The sequence below is a fragment of the Anolis carolinensis genome, chromosome 2, assembly GCF_035594765.1.
Source record: "Anolis carolinensis isolate JA03-04 chromosome 2, rAnoCar3.1.pri, whole genome shotgun sequence".
NCBI lineage: Eukaryota > Metazoa > Chordata > Lepidosauria > Squamata > Dactyloidae > Anolis > Anolis carolinensis.
In genome coordinates, this window is record NC_085842.1 from 305,426,431 (window position 1) to 305,451,005 (window position 24,575).

The 24,575-nt window shown below is 41.7% G+C and overlaps 1 protein-coding gene across 2 annotated transcripts in view; it reads left to right on the forward strand.

The window, feature by feature from the left end:
- pdzd2 (PDZ domain containing 2) overlaps window positions 1–24,575 on the forward strand; it is a 315,666-nt gene that overhangs the window by 67,795 nt on the left and 223,296 nt on the right. For both annotated transcript variants that reach the window (XM_008118592.3, XM_008118591.3), the window contains exon 3: window positions 4,688–4,804. The gene's annotated coding sequence lies outside the window, so the exon portion shown is untranslated. The remainder of the gene's footprint in view (window positions 1–4,687; window positions 4,805–24,575) is intronic.

Consider the following 24,575-nt stretch of genomic DNA (forward strand, 5'->3'; position numbering starts at 1 on the left):
AATACAAATGATCTGACCTAATTCATCTCCTAGACATGTTCTAATCTTGCTATTTTTTTCTGCCAAAAAGCCATATATCTTTATGTACATATACTGCCAGCTAAGTGATGCAATGGGATACCATTGGTGGGAATGTGAAATATTTTGCCTCAATTAAATCCAATATTCTGTCCAGTTTATCTTTGCTGCACAACTGCGCCTTGGAATTCCACTTGTCATTTAAGACTGTCTTCCTTTCCAAATTCTGAATTTCAATTTCCTGTATGTATTCTATGTCTCCTATTGAACAGAACAGGGAGAAATAGCATTAGGGCTAAAGCCAATTTTAGTCCCAACTGGAGAACCACAGAGAACAGAGAACCATTCAATTAAATGAATGGGACCTGTTAGTCAACACTTACACGACCATCATTGATTTTAATATGCTTATGACTGAAACTAAGCATTGATTCCATTCTTACTTTTTTGGATAACATATCCCAGAATCCTCACAATAAGCATGGGCACTAATGTTTCCTGTCTCCAAGTATACCTAATTTCTCTTTGCTTCTTTGTGAGAACTGCAAAAGGGAAGTATGTCCTAGAAAGCTTCCTTAAGAACTGATTTTACAAACGGCAATTTGCCACACCAATGAAAGAAATACAGCAAAAATTCCTCCCTCCACCAAGCTTATGAAATGAGAAAGTTCCCAAGTGGTGGTTAGATATTGATTGCTTTTGACCAGCCAGGGCTATGGGAAAGTTGTGTTTGAGGGAGATAAATGCCCCTGGAAATATTATGGAAATATGGTCTTAAACGTTTGTGTGTGTGTGTGCCTAATTTCATCTCCATTTGCTAGACACAGAGAGGACAAGGAGCAAGGAATGATACTTAGACTCTGCCCTTAGTGAAGTCCTGATCTCGGATGTTTGCCTAGATCCTAGAAACACTGATCAGATAATGTTGGGTATTCCCTTTGAGCATAATAATTGGTGTTTCCTTGGTCTTTGTGGCAGAGGAATCCTGACCCTTTCAATCCACACAATTGTAGTACTGCAGAATCCTGAGTTTTGTAGTTTGGAGAGGTGCTAGAACTCTGTTCAGAATTTTAAATATCCCTCCCTAAATTGTAAATTGGAGCCAGCATAGTGTAGTCGTGGTTTGAATATTGGACTATCACTCCCAACTTGGCTATGGAAAACCTTTGGGTGAGTCATACATTAGCCACCCCGAGTCCTTTCGGGGAGATGGTGGCGGGGTAGAAATAAAATTTATTATAAATTTATTATTATTATTCAGGGATTAGAATTTTATGAGGAAGGAGAACTTGGCCTCTCATTCACCTCTTTTATAGTTCTGACGTCATGAGAAGCCTCCTCAGATGCCTTTGCTGGTTGATCGCAGGCTCTTTTGCCTTTGAAATCTCTCTGAAGTGTTGCCTGATCTCATCTTATTTTTAAAAAACTTCACTCCTTTGTACTTGGTTTTCTACTAATGCATACAAAGCTGGGATTATTTGAATAAACGGAAATCAATTTAAACCTATGAACAATCAAACAGAGCAGAAGTCAAGATGGTATGGAAATAGCAGAGTCTTCTTTTACATACAGTAGAGTCCCGCTTATCCAACCTTCGCTTATCCAATGTTCTGGATTATCCAACACAGTCTACCTCCCGCCCGGATTCACAGTTGTTTCTCTAGGCAGCAAGGACTAAAAATTTTACTGATTTAACTTCTGACAATGTTGTTACTGTAAGTTCATTTTATGCAATTCTATCTTTATTTGTAGTCAATTTGTTAGTAGCCAATGTTTTTGTAGTCAGTGTTTTCAATACATTGCGATGTTTTGGTGCTAAATTCATAAATATAGTAATTACTACATAACGTTATTGTGTATTGAACTGCTTTTTCTGTCGATTTGTTGTAAAACATGAAGTTTTGGTGCTTAATTTGTAAAATCATAATGTAATTTGATATTTAATAGGCTTTTCCTTAATCCCTTCTTATTATCTAACATTTTCACTTATCCAATGTTCTGCGGGCCCGTTTATGTTGGATAAGTGAGACTCTACTGTACATAATTAAATTCAGGTTACCATTTGTTGCAAGAGACAGCCTGTTGTAATGGTTTGAGCATTGGATTATGAACTCTGTAGACCCGGAAACCCATGGGTGACCCTGGACAAGTCACACTCTCTCAGCTTCAGAGATAGGCAATGGCAAAACTCTCCTGAACAAGCCCTGTGATAGGGTTGCCATAGGTAGGAAATTACTTAAAAGCACACAGTAACAGCCATATTTGCTGTAAAAATGTTCAAAGCTGGAAGAGAATGAACTTTCCAGTTAGATTGGCTGCAACAGGGATATCTATATTACGTTGCTGCAGGTAAGAAGGTTCTGTGCTAGTTACTAGTCAACTGAATTTCCAGTCTATGTGGCTGATAAATGGGAATTTGATCTTAAAGTTCAAGCAGATTTGCATGAACAGGGTAATATTAACAGGTGCATCGCTGCTTAAGTACCTTTGCTCAATCCACTCTGCATCCAAAGGCCTTCTTGTTATCTGGCGTGACCTGTGTTTGGGAGAGGTTACATATAGGTTTGCAGTTTGAATGTATTGCTGGACCCGGCTTTGAACCTGAAAACTAAGTTTCTGTAGTGGCCAGCGTTAATGTGGAATTTGTGTATTGGTAGTGTTTAAATGAAACTTGTGTCCTGTCTGTATTGCATACTGATTGCATCATCCAGAGTGTACTATAGTCTGGAAAGAGTTAATTACTGAGAAGCTGTGATGACCTTGATGTGTGGCTGGAACTGGGGAGTGTCCAGACACAAGTGTATATGCATTACTGATTGCATCAGTTTAGTTCTGAGTTGAGTCGAGTTCTGTCTGCCTAGAGTGAGAGTCCTGTGTCTATTGTCTTCAAGTCTGTTTGTCTTGATTATTACTGCTTACAGGAAAACTTGTATATAGTTTTACCAACGTCTCTGATGTCCCTTCATTCTGCGTTCCACTGACTTCATCCAACTACTGCTGCGCTGCAAAATACTCTTACTGCCAGGAGTGCTTTTACACAAGCTAGTGCACCCATTCCTGGAGACACCTGGTCTGGCCATGGCAACAAATTCCTTATTTATATTAATGGTGTAGTGATTTGAGTGTTGGGCTGAGATTCTGGGAGGCCAGGGTTTGAATCCCCATTTGGCCATGGAAAGGCACTAGGCGTCTTTGGCACTTTCAGCCCCAGAGGAAGGCAATGGCAAACCACCCCTGAACAAATCTTGCCAAGAAAACCCTGTAATAGGTTCATCTTGAGGTCACTCTAAGTAGGAAAGGCTTGAAGACACTCTCTGTGTGGCTGCCTTTGTTTTGTACAAAGAGTTGCAGCTAGGCTTTAACGCAGACAATTTTCACAGATGAAAACAGGGACACATGTGGCATCAGAATTCATTCAAGCTGAAAACTGGATGAAGCAGCTGGAAAGGTGGTATGACAGACCATTAATTGGGATTGGCCAGCTCAAACTGGGATAGTTGGAGAGTATGCAGGAATAATCAAACTCTCTTGCTATCACAACTCATCTAGTGGCTGATTTATTTCTAGGCAGAATTCAAAGTATTGATTATGACTTATAATGATCTCTACTTTTAGGCCAAGGGTCCCTGATAGACTTATATGGGATGATCCTTTTAGGGCCCTAGGATTCTTAGGAGAAGTCATATTCTCATTTGCACCACCTTCACAGGCACAATTGGTGGAAACATCATCATCATCATTATCATCATCATTTAATTACTTATTAAGCGCCCTCCATCCAAGATGCTCTAGGCAATTTACAAGCTAAATTGTAAAGGATAAAAATACATACATACAAATATTGATAAAATTAACATAGATCAAAAGCTCTAGTAAAAAGCCAGGTCTTAAGCCAGGTCTTAATGCTTCTGAAACAAGTGAGAGAACTTCCTTGGTGGTTCCCAGGCCCCTTCCACACTGTCCTATACACCAGCATCTGATCCCAGGTTATCTACTTTAATCTGAATTATATGAATCTCCACTGCCAGATAATTTGGGATAAACAGATAATCTGGGATCAGATCCTGGGATATTGGACAGTGTGGAAGGGGCCTCAGTTTCTGGAACTCCCTTCATAGGAACAGTAGAAGACCTCCTAGTCCTGCTATTGGAAGGCAGATGTTTATTCACGACTTATATTGAGAATTCTGGATGAATGGATTTTAATCTTGGATATGTTTAAAATTTTATATAATGTGATTTTATTTTGTAATGGTATCTGCTTTTATATGAATTGTTGTTTTGTGCACTGTTTTTAGGCATTGAAGTTTTGCATATTTATTGTAAGCTGCCTTGAGTCTCCCCGGGGAGAAAGGCAGGGCAAAAACGATGTAAATAAATAAATAAATAAATAAATAAATATTCTGAGAGGCTTTTTATAATTCAAGATTTCAAAAGAAATTGAATTTTAAGGGGGTGCTGTCTATTTTCCCTGTTTAAATTAATTTCAATTACTTTTAAATAATTTCAACTATGTATGTTGTTTTAAATGTAAGTTGGTTTAAAATGTGAATAGTTTATTCCCATTTTAACATTGATCTTGTGTTAACATTGATCTTATGATCTAAATAAAGAGGATGTTGAACAACAACAACAACAACAACATGAATACCTTTCTTCTGTTATTTAGGGTGATGTTGGATGGCAGCTTCCAGAAGCTTTTGCCGGCATGGATAGTTATGAGGGATGCTGAGAAATGTAGTCCAACAGTGTCCAAAGCATCCCAGGATTCCCACTTCTGATTCAGGTAATTCCTTTCCATTGTCTCCCAGTTCATAGTTTTCCTTACAAACCACTTTCTCCAGTTTCTTTAAACCCTTTGTCCTGTACCCCAAGTGGAATAGTTTGTAACTACAGCTACATCTTGCTCACATTTGTCTTGGCTTATCCATCTTTCTTTACCTGTCTCTTCAACAGTGGATTTCAGACTGAGTGAGCTCCTTGCAGGTAATGGCCTGGCTTTGTTTTTCCTCTTGTTGGTTGCAAATGCTACTTGGCCAGTGCTAATACAACTCCACCCCACGCTGCTTTGGCACAGACCCATTCATTTTAGTGTGATTAATGTAAGAACAGAGAGAATAATGCTGAAATCTGAAAGCTCATATTCTCAGTGCAGAACATACCGTACTGCATTTTAGCTTTTAGAGTTGCTAAGATGTTGAAAGTCTTGTTGTCCCCCCCCCCCCCCCCCCATGGCCCCAACAGGCTTGGACACCCGTTCTCAATTAGCAGGAAGTGAACATCTCCCATCCAGATCCTCTGAGTGGCTTTGAAGTAACTGTGTTCATTAAGCGACTGCTGCTTCTTGCGCTGTGCTGTGCTCCCACTCCCCAGCCCGCATCCTCCCTTGCTTACTTAATAAAACACATTTCAGTCCAAGTTATGTCTTTATCATCTCCCTCCTCCCTGCCCAACTTGAGGAATCGATGGAGTGGTTCTGCGGTGGTTTGCGTGGGTGGTTGGGAGCATCTGGAAGAAATAGTGACTTAACGGCTCTATTCCTTGGAAGAGCAGGTATCCAGACACTTATAGCCAGCGCTTTGAGACACAGGCGTGTTTGAAACATGCACCAAACTGTATCCACATATATGTGCTGAGATACTGGGTTTGCCTTTGATCTTGAAAGAGCTCAGCTGCCTCGTAGGCAGTGCTCAACAGGGAGTACCAAATGATGTCAGAAGCTTGCATTTGTGTGCAGGGAGGTTTCTTTTTAGGAGGATTTATTCGCTCTTAGCAGCTTTGCACATGAATGATATTGGGAACTATAACAAGCTTGTAGAGGAAGGCAAAGCAATCAGGAAATGTGTTTCCCACCTGGGAGCTGTCTAGGAAGAAATGCCAGTCAGGTGTGGAAAGACTACATTTTTAGCTCTTTAGAGCCACATTCTGTCAGGACGATATGCAGTGGCATCCATGGTAAATGAAGTAGTGCATCTGCTTTGAGTTTTTGTCTGAACTTTAAAGATATCTTTCATCTCCTTATGGGAGAAAGGTGGGGTATACATAAAGGGATAGCTGATGCGGGGGACAAGTGGAGGTATCCAAGGGCTGGGAACGTCTACACTGTAGAACTAATGCAGTTTAACTTCTATGGCTCAATGTTGTGGAATTATGGGAATTGCACTTTCCCAACATATTTAGCTTTGGGGTTGTTGTATGTCTTTCGGGCTGTGTGGCCATGTTCCAGAAGCATTCTCTCCTGACGTTTCGCCCACATCTATGGCAGGCATCCTCAGAGGTTGTGAGGTATGGAGAAAACTAAGCAAAGAGGTTAATATATATCTGTGGAAAGTCTAGGGTGAGAGAGGTCAGTGTGAATGTTGTGTAGTTAATCACTTTAATTAGCATTGAAAAGCTTATCTGCTGTCTTCTTCCTGCCTCTGGGGCATCCTTTGTTTAGAGTCGTTAACTGCCCTTGGTTGATTCATGTCTGGAAATCCTCTGTTTTCAGAGTATTGCTTTTTATTTACTGTTCTGATTTTTGAGTTTTTTAATACTGGTAGCCAGATTTTGTTCATTTTCATGGTTTCTTCCTTTCTGTTGAAGTTGTCCACATGCTTGTGGATTTCAATGGCTTCTCTGTGCAGTCTGACATGATAGTTGTTAGAATGGTCCAGCATTTTTGTGTTCTCAAATAGTATTCTGTGTCCAGGCTGGTTCATCAAATGCTCTGCTATGGCTGATTTCTCTGGTTGAATTAGTCTGCAGTGCCTTTCATGTTCTTTGACTCTTGTTTGGGCGCTGCGTTTGGTGGTCCCTATGTAGACTTGTCCACAGCTGCATGGTATCCGGTAGACTCCTGCAGAAGAGAGAGGATCCCTCTTGTCCTTCGCTGACCGTAGCATTTGTTGGATTTTCTTCGTGGGTCTGTAGATAGTTTGTAGGTTGTGCTTCTTCATCAGCTTCCCTGGCTTTCCACGGTCTGTCAGGGCTTTGATTGTGCTCCTTTTTTGACTTGGGTGATGGTTGGAGTTTTTATGAAGGTATCTATCTGTGAAGGTGTCATCTACGTATCTGAACCAAACAGTTGGCTTTTTTGGTGCTGTTTCTAGGGCCTGTTTTTCAAAGTATTCCATATAGAAATTTGCTACTACTGGGCTGAGAGGGCTCCCCATGGCCACTCCATCCTTCTGTTCATAGAATCCAGTGTCCCACAATTTGGAGCCATGGAGAGGAAGAACTCAGCAAGTTCCTGGACCATCTTAACAGCATCCACCCAAACATCCAATTCACCATGGAAAAAGAAAAGGAAGGAAAACTGCCATTTCTAGATGTTCTGGTCATCCGCAAACCCAATCAACAATTGGGCCACACAGTTTACAGAAAACCTACACACACAGATAGATACCTTCATAAAAACTCCAACCATCACCCAAGTCAAAAAAGGAGCACAATCAAAGCCCTGACAGACCGTGCACAAAGAATCTGCGAACCTCACCTCCTCCAAGGTGAACTCAACCACCTAAACTGGGCTCTACAGGCCAATGGATACTCCACCACAGACATCAGAAGAGCTGCAAGGCCAAGAACAAGCCATGAGAGTCAAGACAAAGATCCACCCAGAGAAAAGGTGTTCTTACCATACATCAAGGGAACTACTGACCGCATAGGGAAGCTGATGAAGAAGCACAACCTACAAACTATCTACAGACCCACGAAGAAAATCCAACAAATGCTACGGTCAGCGAAGGACAAGAGGGATCCTCTCTCTTCTGCAGGAGTCTACCGGATACCATGCAGCTGTGGACAAGTCTACATAGGGACCACCAAACGCAGCGCCCAAACAAGAGTCAAAGAACATGAAAGGCACTGCAGACTAATTCAACCAGAGAAATCAGCCATAGCAGAGCATTTGATGAACCAGCCTGGACACAGAATACTATTTGAGAACACAAAAATGCTGGACCATTCTAACAACTATCATGTCAGACTGCACAGAGAAGCCATTGAAATCCACAAGCATGTGGACAACTTCAACAGAAAGGAAGAAACCATGAAAATGAACAAAATCTGGCTACCAGTATTAAAAAACTCAAAAATCAGAACAGTAAATAAAAAGCAATACTCTGAAAACAGAGGATTTCCAGACATGAATCAACCAAGGGCAGTTAACGACTCTAAACAAAGGATGCCCCAGAGGCAGGAAGAAGACAGCAGATAAGCTTTTCAATGCTAATTAAAGTGATTAACTACACAACATTCACACTGACCTCTCTCACCCTAGACTTTCCACAGATATATATTAACCTCTTTGCTTAGTTTTCTCCATACCTCACAACCTCTGAGGATGCCTGCCATAGATGTGGGCGAAACGTCAGGAGAGAATGCTTCTGGAACATGGCCACACAGCCCGAAAGACATACAACAACCCTGTGATCCCGGCCATGAAAGCCTTCGACAACACATATTTAGCTTTCTTTGCCAAAGGTGTGGGTTCTTCCCTCAACTATATATCCCATGATTTCATAGCATTCTGCCAGGGATGTTAACATGGTGTCAAACTGCATTAAGTCCGCAGTGTAGATGCAACCTCTATTTGGAGGGATTTGGTTCAGCTCATGTTTTTGGTAATGTGGATCAGGTGTGGATAGCTGCATTAAAATTTAGACTAAAACTCAGAGCATATACAGGGGTTCCCAACCTTTGGGTCTTCGGGTGTTTTGGACTTCAGCTCCCACAGTTCCCAACAGCTGGTAAACTGGCTGGGATTTCTGGGAGTTGAAGTCCAAAACACCTGGAGGCCCAAAGCTTGGGAACCACTGGCATATTGCCAAACCTTACTGAGGTTTTCAGTCACCGTATGAAGCAATGTGTAGCAACATCTTTTCCTCCCTCCACACTTAGTAAACTGATGGAGTTAGGATCATTTTTTCTTGCCAGAGATCTGAACTGATCCCTTGCAGAGAACTGCATGAGATTCAGCTGAGGGCTGCATGGATTCCAGCCAAGGTTTATATGTGGTTGCCTACCCTTGGGCTTGAACAAACCTTGCAATAGGCTTGATGAACTAATACCTCTCCAGGGAAAATGCCCCAAAAATTGAAATCAGGAATTGTATGTACGAAAGAGTGCTGACTGAATTAGCATTGAGAAGCACTTTGGTTTGGAAGCGGCTGGCCTCCAATCTGTGCCTTTGCTCAGAGCTGTTGTAGGGCAGCTGTGCTGGCCATAAAAATCTCTGCAAGCTCCAAAAAGCCAGCTTGTGGCAATACCTTTACTGGGCCAACCCAAAGGCATAAAACACATCATACTAACTCCATTCATGGGCAGAGATGGCAGAAAATAAATATAAGAAAAATAAAGAGACAGTGTTTTGATTCCAGCAGCTTCTTTTGCTTTGGATAGTGTAGGAAATGTGTGCAGATAAAAACTATACCTCCCTACATTGATTGGCAATAAAGGCAATCAAGTTAGGATTGTCCTTTTGCATTATTGTTATCATTACATTCTAAAAGGTAAAGGTTTTCCCCTGACGTTAAGTCCAGTCATGTCTGACTCAGGGGGTTGGTGCTCATCTCCATTTCTAAGCCGAAGAGCCGGCGTTGTCCGTAGACACCTCCAAGGTCATGTGGCCGGCATGACTGCATGGAGTGCCGTTACCTTCCTGCCGGAGCGGTACCTATTGATCTACTCACATTGGCATGTTTTCGAACTACTAGGTTGGCAGGAGCTGGAGCTAACAGCCTTGCTGTTATATCTGGCAGCTTCCAACTGTTAAAACATACATACCCCAGCGGGTTAAACTGTTAGCTGCTGAACTTGCTGAACGAAAGGTTGGTGGTTTGAATCAGGGGAGCATGGTGAGCTCCTGCTGTTAGCCCCAGCTTCTGCCAACCTAGCAGTTAGAAAACATGCAAATATGAGTAAATCAATAGGTACTGCTCTGGCGAGAAGGTAATGGTGCTCCATGCAGTCATGCCGGCCACATGACCTGGAGGTGTCTACTGACAACGCTGGCTCTTTGGCTTAGAAATGGAGATGAGCACCAACTCCCAGAGCCGGACACAACGAGACTTAATGTCGGAGGAAACCTACCCCTATTTACTTGAATCTAATACTAAAAAATTTAAGCTAAATTACCTTGCCAAAATTATGATGTGTTTGACTTAGCAAAAGCGGAAACTGCTTCAGGAGCACCTGGAGCTCCTATTTGCGGGTCGTCATCTCTAATTTAATTGCCCTGACTCAATGCTATGCGATCCTGGGATTTGTAGTTTTGTGAGGCATCAACATTCATTGGCAGAGAAGGCTCAACACCTTGTCAAACTGTAGCCCCCATGACTCTGTAGCATGCATTCATTCTACAGCATAGATGCACCCCAAGGTTTTATTTTCCACTGCTGAAAGCTTTTGTTTTTAAAGAAGGAATCCTAAGCAGGCAGTCACTTTAATGGCCAAATTTAAAAGAGTTCACTTTTTGCCACTGAACATTAAATTTGGCAGCAGCTATGTTTTTGGTGTTTTGAAAATTGAGGTGCGCATCAGACTTGATGACGCATTAGATTTCAGTAAATACAGAATTCACAGCACAAAAACATCATACCGTAATCAAAGAAATTAAAGTACAGTCCTATGGATTCTGTATTCACGAATTCTACAAACCATGGCTTGCAAATATTCCATCACCCCTCCGAAAACCAAAGGCAAAGCTTGATTTTGACATTTTCTATAAGGGGCACCATTTTACCATACCATTAATAATTTCCCTTCTAGTGTGTTTGAAGGCTCAGAAAAACCACCTAACAAAATATAGTTGGGGAAAAAACACGTTGTCCATGTATTGAAAAGTCAGTATTTCATTTAATCCTCTTTTCTGAAGTAGAACAGGAATGAGGAAGGAAACGCTACATGGCTGGCACATTTGTAACAGTTTTTCATGGGAAATATATTTAAAACTAGGAACTCGGAGGGGATTAGAAAGGAACGTATGGAAATGGATTCATTTTTACTGATGTTCAAAGAGAGTAAGAGTCACTTTAGAACTGAAAAGCTGGTAGTGGAAAGACTTTGTAGCTTCCATGTACTGAGAGAACGAGAGAAGAGGAAACAATCTTTTCACAGAAAAATAAGGGGAAATGGGTTTTTGAGCAAGAATGGGAGAGAATTAAAAAAATACGATCATCCCTGTCTCCCTTTTTGGCTTCTTTTTTGTGAGCTCCGCTTCTCCCCAAGCAAGGCATTGGGCTATATTTTTATTTGTCCCTCCTGACACTTTCAAAGACTCACTTGCGTCCTAATTTCTGTGCGAGGTCTGAAGAAGTTAAATTAATTTTTAATGTTAAATGAACAGTTTTTTTTCTTTCTCCTGGGGGTGATGGGGGGGAAGAGAAGATTGTGTGAGTGTGTAACTTCGGATTTTGCAGCGCCTTGGATGTGTGGAAATGAAGCTTCTGGCAAAGAGGAGACCCCTCCCAAAGTCTCTGTGACATTTAAGAGTTTTCTTCTAGAATTTTAAAGACTCCGGAGGGAGAGTAAATGCAGAGATAATCGGGAAGCTCTTGATTTTTGATTAACTCTGTCACTAAACCATTTATAATAAAAGACCATTCCAAAGTATCTCTCTTTTTTGTGTTAGTTTTTTTTCCTGCATAGCTGCGGCATGTGCCTCCTTAATATAATACATGAAAATGAAGTCTGTTTCCTTATCAAAGCTTTGCAGCTGGCTGTGCATTATCAAAGGGCTGCTTCTCGGGCTTGATTTGAACCAGGGCTTACCAGACTCCTGTTTTGAAATTACCTGGAATATGAGAAGCAACAAGAAGGGAAATCCTGTTCCTGAGCATGCGCAGAGTGCTTTCTCCTTGTCTTGGACAAGTGCTTTTTCCCAGTCATGTTGCTCTTGAATATTTGGTGCTCGGAAGACACGAATATGTTTTCATTGTGTCAGTGATGATGACCAAATGCAAAAATCACAACTTCTCGACATTTCTTTTCTGGCAATGTATGATTATGAAGGGATCAGAATTGTGTTTATGCAAAGTTGAAAATCTGTGAGGTGTGTGATGTGTGCTTTTTATGTGACAGTGACAATTTTGTGGCCCTAATCCATTTGCTAATCACAAAAAGTACACTCTTTAACTCAATGTAACTAAAATTTTACCCTACCAAGTTCGCATTGACTTTATGGATCTACTACCAGGCATGTGCAAATTTTGGCCCTCCAGATGTTTTGGACTTCAACTCCCACAATTCCTAATAGCCTACTGGCTGTTAGGAATTGTGGGAGTTGAAGTCCAAAACACCTGGAGGGCCAAAATTTGCACATGCCTGGTCTACTACTCTAATTGGTAATAGCAAATCTGGATTTAGTTGCATGATTACCTTGAAAATGCAGGCAAATATTTAATGAAAAACAATTTTTCCACACATGTCTAGGATCAACAGATGCAGGGAGTTCTGTTGCTTTTCTGTCAAAGAAATATCCAATTCAAAACCAGACCAAACAAAAAAAAAACCACCCATAAAATTACAATGCAAAGCAAGAAATCCAGGTCAGATGAAATAAATTCTTTATAGCCTCGAGCTCTGCCTTCCCACTCTTTTCTTTCTTCCTAAAGAAGATTCTCATCAGTTCATTAAAGAACTATTAACTTCCCCTCAGTATTCTGAAAGATATTGTGAGGGATATCTGTGTCCTACAAGCGGGCTGCTTATTGGAAATCAGATAAGACATAAGAAGAGCCCGGAGGAATTAAACCAAACGTGTCCCTCGTCTAGCATCCTGTTCACACAGATGCCTATGAGACGTCTGGCAGCAGAACATGAATACAACTGTATCCTGCATCTCGCACTGATATCTATGGTGGGAGACCCATTTTCGTAAATAGATCCATATGCTTTATTTGTAGAAATTGATAGATTCTGCCTGTTTCACTATGCCCTATGTTGCTGTTTGTTGGAACACACTGTTTGATTGTTTGTTTGCAAATTTTCCATGGTTCTCATTGAATAAATAGTTGGCAAATGTGTAAAGAGTCACTCAGGCTGCCAGACCAAACTGACCAAACCTAAATTTTGGAAAGAAATCATGCGTCCTTTTTAGTTTTGGAAGCCAAATGTCTTCAAGGCTAAACAGGGTTGGCCTGGGTTGATATTGGGTGGGAGACCACCAGGGGATAGCAGACTTCTCTTGGTAGAGAGCCGGGGCTGGGCTGTGGCGCAGGCTGGAGAGCAGCCTGCTGCAATAAATCACTCTGACCATGAGGTCATGAGTTTGAGGCCAGCCCGTGGCGGGGTGAGCACCCGTCAATTAAAAATAAAATATAGCTCCTGCACGTTGCTGACCTAGCAACCTGAAAGATAGTTGTATCTATCAAATAGGAAATAAGGTACCACTTATAAAAGTGGGGAGGCAAGTTTAACTAATTTACGACATTGGAATGAGGAAGTGCCGTCAGAGTGGATGATGAAGCAGCTGCTCCCCCCTGTGGCCAGAATCGAACATCCCCTCAGGAGAAGGTTAAATTGCCTCTGCGTCTGTCTGTCTCTGTCTCAGTTCGATGTGTTTATGGGCATTGAATGTTTGCCCTATGTGTGTAAAATGTGATCTGCCCTGAGTCCCCTTCGGGGTGAGAAGGGTGGAATATAAATACTGTAAATAAATAAATAAATACATAAATAAAGTTAGTATAGAAGAGCCATGATGGCTAGTTAGAGTTGATAATACTGAGCTAGATGGACCAATGATTGGACTCAGGATATGGCGCTTTATACATTTTGGTGTCTCCAACAAGGCAGTCATGATTGGCTACAACACTAGACCGGATGTGTTTTTCCTCTGTAAGTGAATAGAGGTAATTTTCTTCTATGTGTTGGCGAAGGCTTTCATGGCCGGAATCACTGGGTTGCTGTGAGTTTTCCGGGCTGTATGGCCATGTTCCAGAAGCATTGTCTTCTGATGTTTCACCCACATCTATGGCAGGCATCGGTCTTTCATGTTCCTTGAACACCTTATGTAGACTTGTCCACAGCTGCATCATATATGATAGACTCCTGCAGAGGTGAGAGGATCCCTCTTGTCCTTTGCTGAATGTAGAATTTGTTGGATTTTCTTTGTGGGTCTGTAGATAGTTTGTAGGATGTGTTTCTTCATCAGCTTCCCTATGCAGTCAGTGGTTCCCTTGATGTATGATAAGAACACCTTTCTCCTACATCGGTACCACCAAACGGAGCATTGCCCAGACTAATTCGACCAGAGAAGTCAGCCACATCAGAGCACTTGATGAACCAACCTGGACACAGCATATTATTTGAGAACACAGAAATGCTGGACCACTCTGACAACCACCATGTCAGGCTACACAGAGAAGACATTGAAATCCATAAGCACGTGGACAATTTCAACAGAAAGGAAAAAACCATGAAAATGAACAAAATCTGGCTACCAATATTTAAAAAACTCTAAAATCAGGGTAGTAAATAAAGAGCAACACTCAGAAAACAGAGGAATTACAGACATGAATCAATCAGGGCCAGCTAAAACTCCCAACAAAGGATTCCCTCAGGCAGGAAGCAGTGAGGCTTTGAAGCTGCAAGGCCATTTAGTGCTAATCAAGGTGGCCAACTGCAACATTCCCACTTGCCTCAAGTAGACAAATGTTTTTTTCTCCCATCCTGAACATTCCACAGATATATAAACACCACTTACCTAGTTTCCAACAGACCTCACAACCTCTGAGGATGCCTGCCATAGATGTGGGCAAAAGGTTAGGAGTGAATGCTTCTGGAACCTGACCATACAGCCTGGAAAACTCACAGCAACCCAATTTTCTCCTAATTTTTCCATGGTAGGAATAAGGTTGTCCGGCTAAAAAAAAAAGTCTGACAAGAGGAAGGTGACATTTCTCCCAAGGATTCTTGGGTCATTCATGTGCTAAAGTGATTGACGTCTCCTCCCAACAAATGGATGGAAAAATTGTTCCATACATTTTTTCAGATATTGTTGTGGTTCTAACAAAGTGGACAACTTATCCCGGAGTTCTATTATCTGCACATAGAGACTCCACTTAGATGCAAAGATGATTTTAGTAGCATAGTTACCATCATTTCTACTAGTTGTGTTTGTTGCTTACATGGATTCCCAATTAAAATAAAGCCTTCGGGTGAATGTACATAATTTAAACCACATGTTACAGATAATTAACACATGATAAAGAATAAAAGGCAAAATATGAAAGCCAAAGAGGCTTTAAACTTCATCCTACTCCAGGAGGACTCTATGTTCAACTGTGTGTATGTGAATAGCCATAGAAATGCAAAGCCTGTGGGTATGGTGATGAGATAACAAGTTAACAATGGTCATTGATGGAGAAAGATGTTGCCTAAAGGCAAGATGAGTAGATAGCTATTTGAGTAAACAACCATATCCATAAGTACACTTATTTTGTGAAAGCTTAGGCTACCAGCTTCGTCTCTCAGTCTCTTCAGGCACTGCAAGATCCCTTTGCAAATTAATAGGCTTTAAGTCGTCTGGTTTTCAACTAACTGGTCAACTGATTTAATTAAATATAAGTAAAGCTGCCAATAAAGAAAGCCTTAATAGATATATTTTAAAATTATTGGGGATATAATCCATGATGTTATAAATATTACAGACCGTTCTTTATAGGATGGGTGGGATTTTTTTTAAAAAAATTCACTCCTCTATGAAGTAATTCACAATAAACCAAATAACCTATAAAATGTGTCTTTAAACCTCTGTGCTAGCCAATTAAAATCAGCCTTTGTGGATTAATTAACTTTGATTTAATCTGTTCATTAAACAGGTCAGTGAAAGCAGGGTCTCTTACGAAAGCAGCTTGAGGAACGCTGGCCTTCCACCAACATGAGCCTTAAGGTTTCCAGAAGGATAAGTGAATTTGCATTCCCACCCAGGGAGCTCACACCCAGGGTTCATTAAGGGTGACTTGGGCATTTTGAAACCAGCAATGTAAATAGTGGTGAAATACTGGTGCGAAGGCAGCAGCAATAACCTCACTCATGCCTTCCTGGAATGGCAGGCCTACTCATTATAGGTCCACATTTTTAACGCTTGGGAAGAACGGTAGTGTGGCAACTTCAAAAGATTCAAACAGGGTGGTTATTTTTTTTTTGCATCTTTGAAGCTCATATGGAAATAAGCTGAGTAATATTATGTGAGCTTGCTTGGCTTTGGAAATTACTTCAGGTGTCTTTCCTCTTCACAAGAACCTTGATGCCCATCAATCAAGGAACTGTGCAAAATGCCAAATACAGTAGAGTCTCACTTATCCAAGATTCTGGATTATCCAATGCATTTTTATAGTCAATGTTTTCAATATATTGTGATATTTTGGTGCTAAATTTATAAATACAGTAATTATAACATAACATTACATAACATTGAGCTACTTTTTCTGTCAAATTCATTGTATAGCATGATGTTTTGGTGCTTAATTTGTAAAATCATAACCTAATTTGATGTTTAATAGGCTTTTCCTTAATCCCTCCTTATTATCCAACATATTCACTTATCCAACGTTCTGCCGGCCCGTTTAGCTTGGATAAGTGAGACTCTACTGTACCTAGAAAAAGGTAATGTTAGTGATGATAAATCTCCACTTTCCCAATCTTGACAGAAGTTGAGAACAATTAATCAGTTTTTCATCCTACAGCTATTGGGAGACCCCCATCCCCACCCCACAATGACAGGAAACTGCAGAGCTTTTCTATGAAAGCCGTGCAGCTTGTCCATTCGTGACAGTTTTCTGGAAACCATACAGCTTTTTCTGAGAACTGTGCTGACTTCCTTGAAATTTCTGCAGCTTTTGCATGGAAAGGAAGAACAAAAGAAAGACTTACCAGGAGCAGAATGAAGATTCCTCTGACAGTTCAGAAAGTTGTGAAGCTTCATTCTTTTTGTGTCTACTAAAATTGAACAACAATAGAAGTTGTATAGTCCTTCCACTGCTTTTGTAGGGGTTACGGTCCTAGGGGGAAGTGGAAGAGGAGATCGTCCCATACACCACTTCACTTACCTTGTGGATCCAAGTTCTTTTTCCTCTTCCTGCATGCTGCAAATGTCTGTTTTGCTGGGCAAATGAAGGGAGATACCAAGAGGAGGAGGCACTGGCCCCCCCATGCGCCCACCGACAACATCGCTTACCCTATGCATCCATGTCCTCCTCTACTTTTTGTGTGCCATGTATTTCTGTTCCCTCTCATAATGAGAAACATTTGGTTTGGTAGGCATTTTGATTCAATAAAGTACCATGGGTTGGATGCATGGATGTAGACATCCTTTCAAATTGATTTGTAGTGTTTAGGACACTCCACTCCAGACAACATGCTTTTGCACGTAGCACAAAGGAGATGCCAATGCCGATGTCCATGTGGGGTCAGTTCTGTGCCTCAAACCATGGCATCACTTGAAAGCCTTTTCCGTAATTAAAGGGTGAAGGAGACTCAGGAGAAGTCAACAATTGCATCACCCCTCCATTTGTGTAGTATATTAATATTAAACAACTTTGACATAAAGTAGCTTAATTTGCTTGATTTATTCTTCACTTTGATTTTTAATCAAAGTCTGGATTTGGGAGTCAAATGTGTCATGGCAGCAGCAGGATTAATGTAGGTCAAGGGAAGGGAACCTCTGTCAGCTTGAGACCCAAATACAATGCAAGAGAAGTCTTTGGGGGGCTTGGGAGGGTAAGCAGGCCTCCATTCCTAAGGCAATAGGACCCAAGACAGCTAACAGTATATTTGAGAACAATCTTGGTTTAAACTACTCAAAAACTTTGATAAAAGTATAAACATGAAAGCTGTTTCATAAGCAATTAAACCATTTAGAAACTTAAATCATTAAGTTAATTAAAATCCAATACTAATCATAGAACAGCAGATCATTAAAAGCCTGCCTCGTTCAGTTTCTCAAGGGCTGGTGGCACAAGAATGTATCCATTGATTAAAAGAACTGAGGAAGCATATTTTGGCTTAACGGTCTTTCTTTGTCGTTAAATGCCTTCAGGTTGACTCCAATCTAGGGTGAACCTATCCTATGGCGTTCTGGTCCCAAACATTTCAGATAAGGGGTACTCAGCTTGCAATATCTTTAAGTCTAGTTATTCCTTCTTCAATGCTTACTTGGCACTGTCATTGATAACGACTTATTACAGATTGTTAGTAAATTATTCCCAGCTTTGTCATAATCAAGTCCATTGAAAGTAACCATGCTAATTATCCAAAAAAGTATCTTAAAAGCTCATCTTGTTGAAGTGGGTAATTATCTATCCTCTATCTATCTATCTATCTATCTATCTATCTATCTATCTATCTATCTATCTATAAATCTATCTAGTTGTTCAGTGATCGCAGTCTTAGCAGTTTGCTATCTTTAGGACCCAGAAATCCACAAAGTTAGTTAAGCATGCCTGTAATGGGTGGGCTTCCATTTCTCAAATATCCATTGCTCAATGTCCAGATGGCTAATTTTGTAAGACAGAAACCTATAACTTTAATTTGTAATGCAGCACAAAGTTTTTAACGACATTTGAAACAAAAAAAAATCAATAACCATTTATGAAGCTAAAGGTGTGTGTGCTAAAACTAGCTGGCTGGATTTCATATAAAATATTTTCAGTGTGAAATGAACTCTGTTGAACATTGCTGGAATTTAAGAAGTGGGTGGATGTACTGTGAAAAACTCAAGAAGCAATTCATTTCCTTGCCATCTTTAAGCATCTTAGATACCAGTAAGAACAGGAAGAAAAAAAGAGTTTAAAAAGCAGGCTGTAGTAATGATGGTTTGAGTGTTGAACTGGAATTAATGGAGAACAGAGTTTAAATCCTTGTTCAGCCATGGAAACCCATTGGTTGAACCTGGCTGAGCCACACTTTTTCAGCCTCAGTAGAATTCAATGAGAAATGTCCTTCAAATAAATGTTGCTAAGAAAAATCTGATAGGCTTACAAAGAGTGTGAATTGATGTGAAGACATATAGAAAATTAAGTAAAGGTTCCGGCCATGGAAAGCTTCAAAGGCAACCCTGTCAGATATCTCAGGTTGCATCTACACTGTAAAATGAATGCAGTTTGGCACCACTTTAAACGTCAAGGCTCAATGAGCATGGTAGTTTTACAAGGCCTTTACCCTTCTCTGCCAGAGAGTGCTGTTTACTTGCCAAACAACAAATCCCAACATTCCATAATGTCAAGCCATGACAGTTAAAGTGGTATCAAACTACATTAATTCTATAGTGGAGATCAGGAATGTCAAGCTCATTTTCACTGAAGGTCACATCAGCCTTATGGTTGCCTTTGAAGGGCAGTTTGTAATTGTAAGATGTTGCCCTGGCATTGAAAGCCTCGCAGGCCACATAAAATGTCATGGAGGAACAGATTTTGCCTGCAAGCCTTGCACTTAACACATGTGATGTAGACGCACCCCAAGATAGCAATGCTATGCTCTCAAGAACAAAAGAGAATAGGTAACCTTTACTTCTTCTCATGCCATGACGTGCCAAAGTCCATTGCCACCTACTGACTGTATTGTCTAATGACACAATCTACATAGTACATAGTACATAGTACTACTTCCACTAAAGCCGTAACAGTTTTACATCACTGAAATTGACTGTTTTCCCCCCTATGTTTTCTAAGTCAATCATAGGTAGAATTCAGATTGAATGCATTAGAAACTTATGTGTGGAATGTATGTTTTACATTCTAAATTTCTGATCCTTAGAAGAAATATGTCTGATCACAGCAAAGTTTTTCTTTGTTTCCTGGGCAACTTTGTTAGTTGGGACATTTCCCATGGAAAGGTCTTGGGAAAAGAATCAAACACATTTACAGATGTGCCACAACCTTTGCTAATTTCTGATATTTTCCAATTTCTCATGAGAGACTAAGGATGATGACATACAAATACAATCTTTCATTGGACAAAACTTGCATATCTGAAATGTTGTATTAAATATATAGTTGATTGGAGCTACAAATAGATGTTCAGCTCCTAAGGTTCTTGAAAACTGACTGCATGTAGTTTCAAGCTGCATTATATGTCAGTATAGATAGGGCCCCAGTGTCCTGGGAACAATAACCATATCTCACACCCTCTGAGGATGCCTGCCATAGATGTGGGCGAAACATCAGGAGAGAATACTTCTGGAACATGGCCATACAGCCTGGAAAACACACAACAACCCTGTGATTCCGGCCATGAAAGCCTTCGACAACACATTGAACAATAGCTATGTTTATCGGGCAGCTACTTTTACTAGTTCCTAAACTAGAAAAAACATATGGGCAAGTGCCTCTACTTTTCATTTTGGATTGTAACATGTTAAAAATAAACTCATTTGAGAGTGGCATTGTTTTTGGGTAGTACTTGGAATCCACTGAAAATATATTTAATCAAGCAAAATATTAGGTAAAAGGTAAAGGTTTCCCCTGACGTTAAGTCCAGTTGTGCCTGACTCTTCTAAGCCAAAGAGCCGGCGTTGTCCATAGACACCTCCAAGGTCATGTGGCCGGGATGACTGCATGGAGCGCCGTTACCTTCCTGCCGGAGCAGTACCTATTGATCTACTCACATTTGTATGTTTTCGAACTGCTAGGTTGGCAGAATCTGGAGCTAACAGCGGGCGCTCACTCTGCTCCCCGGATTTGAACCTGGGACCTTTCGGTCTGCAAGTTCAGCAGCTCAGCGCTTTAACACACTGAGCCACCGGAGGCTCCATGAGCAAAATATTAGAAATCTGGATATTAGAAATAAAAATAAATTTATACAGGAACAAACCTGGAATATCCCAGGAAGCAACCTAAGGCTGTGCATCAAGTTTGGTCAAACTTGCTTCCTCAACAGGATTCTGGAGAAAATACACTATACAGATATTTTCCCAGAAAAATACTTGAAATAGCTGATAGAATCAGTCTAGAATTTTATAGGATCATGAAAGGACTGGGGTTTGTTAAGCAAGTGGATTTGCATAGCAAAACAGTCAGACAGATGGGTGCATAGACAATATAAATTATAGTCTCCACATTTTGCAAGGTTCTTATAAATATGCAGTAAATAAAATTCTCACACATTGCTACCCATCCAGCCTGCTACTGCATTCTGACAAAAGTTCACCATATGCACAGCATCTTGTGACTCAAATGTAATGGAGGAATACTAGTGCCTACAAAAGAGCATATTAAAAAACCCTTAAAGATACCACTAGAGATATTATGATACAAAGACCATGATGTCTTAAATTGTTAAACTGGATAGACACTGGATGTAACTTATGCGCTCTGTAAAAATAGTATCCAAAAACATCATGCAGTGAACCCTATTTGTAAGGGTCAGCAATAGGATGTTTTAATAGGTTTTGAGGGCCCTTTGGCTACCACTCAAAAGAACATATAAGGAAGGAAAAGCTCAATTTGTTAAAGAATGAAACAAAAGTTTGCATGTAATCAGGATATCCCAAAATGCTATCAGACTGGTTTGATAAGCAATTCTGAAAAATACTGGTGGACTGTTTTTCTTCATCAAAACTGTCAACCTTTTAGAGGCTGTTCTTCACTAGCTTTTAACTAAATATGATGCCACATCTAACATTATGCCTCTATAGCCCGTTTTACAAGTAAAGCCAGCTTTAATTATTCTTACAAAGAGATGAACAAGGGATCCAACAAAGGGATCACACATGTTAGATGTGCAGGGGAGGGTAGTGGTTATTTTTTTTTAACTGCTAGGCTGCATCTACACCATTGAATTAATGCAGTTTCACACCACTTTAAATGTTTTGGCTCAAGGCTATGGAAACAGCAGAGTTGGTAGTTTTACAAAGTCTTTAGCCTTCTTTGCCAAAGAGTCTAAAAGTCTCTGTCTCACCAAACTGCTAATCGCAGGATTCCATAGCATTCAGCTGCGGCAGTTAAAGTGGCATCAAACTGCATTCATTCTACAGTGCAGATGTTCCCTTAGTCTTTTTCCCTCCCCTTGGCAGAAAAAAAGCATACTGTGTTAAATTTGTATTGCAATATTTGAAACCTTCATAGTTATTGACTATAAGAGACTTAAGCCGTTAATGTGTATCCTTATCTACATGTGCCTGGCCTATGTATGAGACATAGAGGACGTCTACATGTAGAAATAGTGAATTTTAACAATATCTACCTGCCATGGTTCACTGCTATGCAATCATGGGAGTAGTAATTTTACAAGGTATTCTGCCAAAGAGGGCTAGTGCCTCCCCAAATAGCAACTCTCAAGATTCATAGCACTGAGCAAGACAGTTGAACTGGTATCAAAACTGCTTTAATTCTACAGTGTAGATTCACCCATAGTTTTATATCTTGGACCAGGACTCATAGCATGCCATGGGGAGCCTTTTATATTTGCAACAGGTTGAAGTTGCATAGAAAACACGTATATGTATCCATACATTATTGAAATATCTGTCTTTCTGGTTGGCAGGGCTATGTGGCTGTTGCTGTAAATCACAGTGACTTGGTGTGTGGAGGTAGCAGCAGTATGTTGGTCACCCATCATTTCCATTTCAGATTAACCTTCCTCAGTGTGCCTTCCTTCAGGTGTTTTGGCCTATAGTTTCTATCAGCCTCTACCAGCATAGCTAATAATCAGGAATACTGGGGCTTGTGAGCAAAATATCTGCATGGACTCACATTGTGCTGGAGCAAAGGGACTCATGAAAACCAGCTCTGACACACCCACTATTTGTACATTTACAAAAATGCTTTTTCTTCGTGTACTCTGTGAATGCACACTAATGGAGAGGCTGCGCCTGCGCAGGTCCCAACGGAAACTCTTCCCAAGCTGAAGTTTAAATTTTGGCGGTAGCCACGCCCCTCCGTCCCCGGAGGGCATATAAGGCAGCCCTCGGCGTCTGCTCTCCAGTTCCTTTTTTTCCGCCGCAAGGTTCACTTCGGATTCTCATGTCTACGACTCGCTTCAAGCGCTGCACTCAGTGTGCCGCTAAAATTCCTGACTCCGACGGCCACGCCAAGTGCCTCTACTGCCTCGGAGAAGCACATGTCGTCGGTACCTGCCGTTTCTGCCTGGCCCTAACGGCCCAGGCTCGAAAAAATAGAGCCGCGAGGCTTAGAGCGGCGCTCTACGAAAAATCGCTCGCTCCTGAACCCGCTCCGTCGACTTCGGGCACGAAGTCGCCGCTTAACCCGGAATCGATGTCGTCTTCAGCGGCTAAAGCCCCTTCGGTCTCGTCTAAGGCGTCCAGAGCCTCCAGGTCGTCCAAGGCCGCTAAACCACCGTGCACTCTCACCACGGCCACGGTGTCGACACGTTCTGGTCGGGTCGGTCCTTCCTCGACGTCGAGCTCGGTAGCTTCCGTTTCCTCGGCTCGATCCCAGCTCGGGGCTCCTCCATCGACCTCCGCGATGAAGATCGCCTTTAAAAGGGCTCATGAGGAAGCTCGTCGGACCCAATCCGACTCAGCAATGATCCCTCCCACACCGGGTAAATCCCTGAGGGTTCCATCAAAACAACCGCTCGCTAAGAAGAGGGCAACCCAACGCTCTTCCTCTTCTGCCTCCTCCAAGATGGATGTCCCTTCTTCGGCAACTTCTTCTAGAAGGTCTTCTCCGATCGCTCCCGCTCAGCGACCTCGCCAGCCTTCTCCTCACCAACTCTCGGACGGCGAGTTGCAGGACTCACCCCACCACTCCACTCAGACAGTGGTCAGGGTCCCATCTCCTCGACCTGCTGCTTCTCATCGTTCATCTCGTCAGCAGCTTTTTCCCCCGACCTCGACACCGGAACGGGGTAGACAAACCACTCGCCTGGCTCGAGCGGTCCAGGCTTCGGCCTCCAAACAAACTCGGCTGCAGATAGCTCCTGCTCTTGAGGCGGTGCCGCCACCAGAGACTGTGTTGTCATCTCCCCCCCAGTCCCCTCAAGGGGCTGGGGACGATGAGATAGAGATTGATCGCCCGGATTCTGCTCTCTCGGCCTCGGTGGTATCCTTAGGCCTCGATCTCTCTCCTCCCCATGATGCCTATGAGGTGGATCCTCCTTCGCCTACCGACAACATTCGGGCTTTCTCCGAGCAAATGATTAGAATGGCTGATGCCCTGGGTTTAGAAATTAAACAGACTTCCAAAGCAGTAACTGACCCGGTTTTCAAACGGGTCCAAGCCCAGGCCCCTCCAGCCACACTGTTGCCGTTCTTACCCTATCTCCTCGATGTTATCCAATCTTCGTGGAAAACCCCCTCCTCGATCCCTCCTACCTCGAAGAGAATCGAGTCTTGGTATCGTACGGATGACGACACCTTAGAATGGCTTAAACACCACCCCGACCCGAATTCCATGGTCGTGAAGGCCTCTCAGTCCTCCGGTCGTGAATCCACTACCCCTGCAGACAGAGAGGGTAAAAGGTTCGACGCGGTCGGCAGAAAGCTCTACTCCGGAGCCCTTCTACTTTGTCGAATGGCGAACTATGGGGCCTGTATGGGGGCATACCAGCAGATCCTCTGGGAAAAAGCTCAGCCCTTCTTCGCGAAGTTGTCCGACGAAGACCGGTCGGTCATG